General features: G+C 34.6%; 1 non-coding gene across 1 annotated transcript; it reads right to left on the reverse strand.

The window, feature by feature from the left end:
- Positions 1-1,721: 1,721 nt before the first annotated feature.
- Positions 1,722-1,793, reverse strand: TRNAP-UGG (transfer RNA proline (anticodon UGG)). The gene has a single exon. It is a non-coding gene; the product is annotated as a tRNA-Pro (tRNA).
- Between the last annotated feature and the right edge of the window lie 1,829 nt (positions 1,794-3,622).

Genomic DNA, 3,622 nt, shown 5'->3' on the forward strand with positions numbered 1-3,622 from the left:
TCACGCATTCCCATGTCCCTTTACGCCTCTTCCTTCACGCGAACAGGCTTGCGCCTGCTTTGAAAGCCGTGCTCGCGCCCCTCTCGCGCCTCGGTGGTGTGGTGCTCGCGCTCCCAGGGCTCTCGCGCCCCCGCTGAAGCCCCACACCCCTCAGCCTTAGGTTTGAAATTTGACTAAGGTTTTCTCACGATGATGGTTTATGTGAGTCCGGCCTCATAATGTCAAAATCAGTATTGACAGTTGACATTTCATCTCAAGAGGTCTCACTCGAGTATTGTGGGTTAACATCCCATCTTAAGAAAACTCCTTTGAGTATTGGAGGTTCCAAACACTGTTAAGAAAAATGAAATCTGTATAATAGAAAGTTTAAAAATAATGAGAGTGACTAAAAACTGATAGTATAGAGAAAAAAAATGAAAAATAAAAAAATAAAAAAATTCTCTACTATTAAGTTTTATATATTTTCCTGTTTTAAAGGAAATAATTTTAAATACAATACTTGACCATTTTAGTGAAAAAAAAGGTTACAAAACAAAAGTGATCATTTTTCTATTTAATTCATAACCAGATTGTTAAAAAGTAAATTGATGTCTTGGGCCTCCAGTTTTTTAGTTATAGATTTATATCAAAATTACCAAAGGTCATTTGGTATAGCGATATCGACCAAACACTTGTTCACTTATTCAGTGTGTCTTTTTAATATCATATAAATACCTCTAAGAAAAATCATATACAAAAAAATGTGTATTATCATATTTTTCATGTGTTAAGAGATCCTAAAAAACATTTTTATTACAAAAGAGAGTGGATTTTAAATTTTTAATAATCCAAACTCTGACTTTTTGACTATCATTAACCCTAGATTAAGAAATTCTCTATGTTAATTCTAATTTTCACCGTATTGACATCCACTGAGTATTTTTCTAACAAAGACTAACACGGTTAGTTTTGGGACAAATATATCATTTCTCCAAGTTGATGGGGGTAAAAAAATAACTTTTGTTCATTATAAACCAAGTTTATTTTTCTTCTCCAACTAGGGATGCAAACGAGCCGAGTCGAGCCCGAGCTCTACTAGGCTCGAGTTCGACTGGTTTAATTTACACAAAGCTTGAGCTCGAGCTCAGCTCGTTTAACTTGCACTGAGCTTGACCTCGAGCTCTGCTCGCTTCTATCTCAGTTTGGTTTTTAAAGTTAGTTCAATATATCTCATACCTGACCATTGTTAACTCTATCTTCAAGAGTACATACGGTTTCGTTGTTTCGGTTATTGTACTATAGAAGAAATATATGTTCTCTAACAAGTGACCCATAATATGCTTCAAGTGATATATGTTAATTACGAATTTCTAATCCCCGGTTTTCTTATTTCATCTATTTTATAATAAACATCTACTCTAGTTTGTTATAATTTGTTTTATTTATAATACCGTACTGCAGTTCTTGTATGTGATGATCAACTTGGAGTAGCTGGCTGACTAATATTACTAGCTATGCAATTCGTTTCTAATTTTAATTATTATGCTTATATTTAAGTTACTGATCAAAACGGGTAACCTTTTGTACGTGTTAGAAAAAGTCAAGTAAAGTAATTCAAGATACTTTTTAATAAATAAAATTGTTTCTCATAAATAGCATATGCTGATTTACTTAAAAATTTTACCCGTTAAAAAATATTAAAGTGACCATAGTTTTGTAACAATATTGTGCTAAAAATAAAGGGGGCATTCCGAGAATCGAACTCGGGACCTCTCGCACCCAAAGCGAGAATCATACCACTAGACCAAATGCCCGACTTATAATATAATTACAGCTCAATCATGGTATTTAGTTAGTCAACCACGAACCAGGATAATCATAACACTACACTAAACCAAATGTCAGACTTGGTAATACAGTAATGCTTTAATAATAATGATGATGAGTCACCCGAACCGTAGACAAGATTAGTAATATACATTCCACAAATCACCTCCTCTTGAGACCGGGGTGACCAATAGATCGGTGCCAACATCCAGATTCGTGACATGTCGTTCTCTAGAGACTAGAAACCCACCTTAGTCACAAGAGAATTGTCCATTCAAAATTGTCATCGTATATTATCACCCTTGACAACATTTAGTGACCGAAAAGCACAGCCGACCAGGAGTTTATGGTGGTGATGGCAACGGTTATTTTAGTGTTGAAGTAAAAAGTGTGAAAATCGTGAAATAATATCGTCTTAGCAATGATTTTAACGTTAAACCAGACATGTTATAATATGTCAAACAACTGATATCAAATCCATAATTTTTCATAAATAGGATCCAGTCTTTAATATAGACATACAACATGAACCTTATGCATAATTAGTCTAGTTTCATTTTAGTCACTAAATAAACACAGGATACTTGGATGAAACATTGTTATCCATATAAACATTGTTATAACAATATTTAATATTATATAAATCGATTATTAGACATCAACTATTATATGTATTTTAGCGAGCCGACTCAGGTGCTCCATCTTGTCTCGAAAAATTAAGACTGAGTGTCTGAGCGTGCTCTTTAAAATTGAATTGTCGAATATACAAGTCTAGTACAACAACCGTTGAATGGCTAAAATAACGTTCAAATAAACGAAAACAATGGTTAGACTTTATAAAAACGCGTGTTAGAAGTTAGAACAACTTTATGTAGTTTAGGGATTGATGTGTTTTACCTGTGAGCATAAAAAAAACCCAGCAATACGTGTAAGTGTGTACCCAACCCTTGCTAGGGTCAAACGGATCATTCTGTTTGTTCGGTTCGTGTCCACTTTTTATCAAAAAAAAATTTACTAATGTTTTAGATAAAAAGGTGTCTGCTAAACCCATGGCCCAGCCCGATTCAGTTCAGCCCTACTAAGTGTTAGTAATCTTGTACAATAAAATCCAATTGAAGAAAATAAATAAACAAAACAGTGAACCGGGCTTGTGTTTAACACAATTCCCTTAAACAGATTCGCGGTCTGTTCCCAAGGTACTCCGGTTCAAAGCAGAAGCATAGCACTGCCGGACTCGAAGAAGAAGTGTGTATTGGTGTGTCTCAAACTGAAGCAATAGTCATGGTTATATAGTCCAGAAACCCAAATTTGCACACCCCCACTGCACGCGTGTAGGACTTGTAGTAAAATATTTAATAAAGATTCAAATGAGAAGTAAATGCTACCTTATATACCACTCCTTGTGTTGTTCCCAACCCGATGTGAGACAACTTTTACCACTTCCTTATTAAAACTTTATTCACACACTTTTACTTAAAACTTCCAACAATAAGTAGTGACCCGGCCCGGTTCACCCCCTAATACAAATAACAAATCTATATCTGATTGTCATTAATGCAACAGGAGTAAACAAGAGAAAAGACATAATTGTCATGATTGAGAAGAAAGTGATGTTGTTCAATGGTACCTAAAGAACACGAAGATTGGTTAATTGGTAATTCTGAATTTATAATTACCACGAAAATAACTATGATGTCTAACCAAATGAATTATTAGCCAAGGCCACCTCTTTCTTAACCATAATCCTTTTTGTTTAAAAATTATGCAATTGATTCACCAAATTGGATGTCATTGCTCTCCAAAAGCCCGGCTTATT

This window comes from Bidens hawaiensis, unplaced genomic scaffold, assembly GCF_021521415.1.
Source record: "Bidens hawaiensis isolate Kalapana, Puna unplaced genomic scaffold, B.hawaiensis_p1.1 tig00059965_1, whole genome shotgun sequence".
NCBI lineage: Eukaryota > Viridiplantae > Streptophyta > Magnoliopsida > Asterales > Asteraceae > Bidens > Bidens hawaiensis.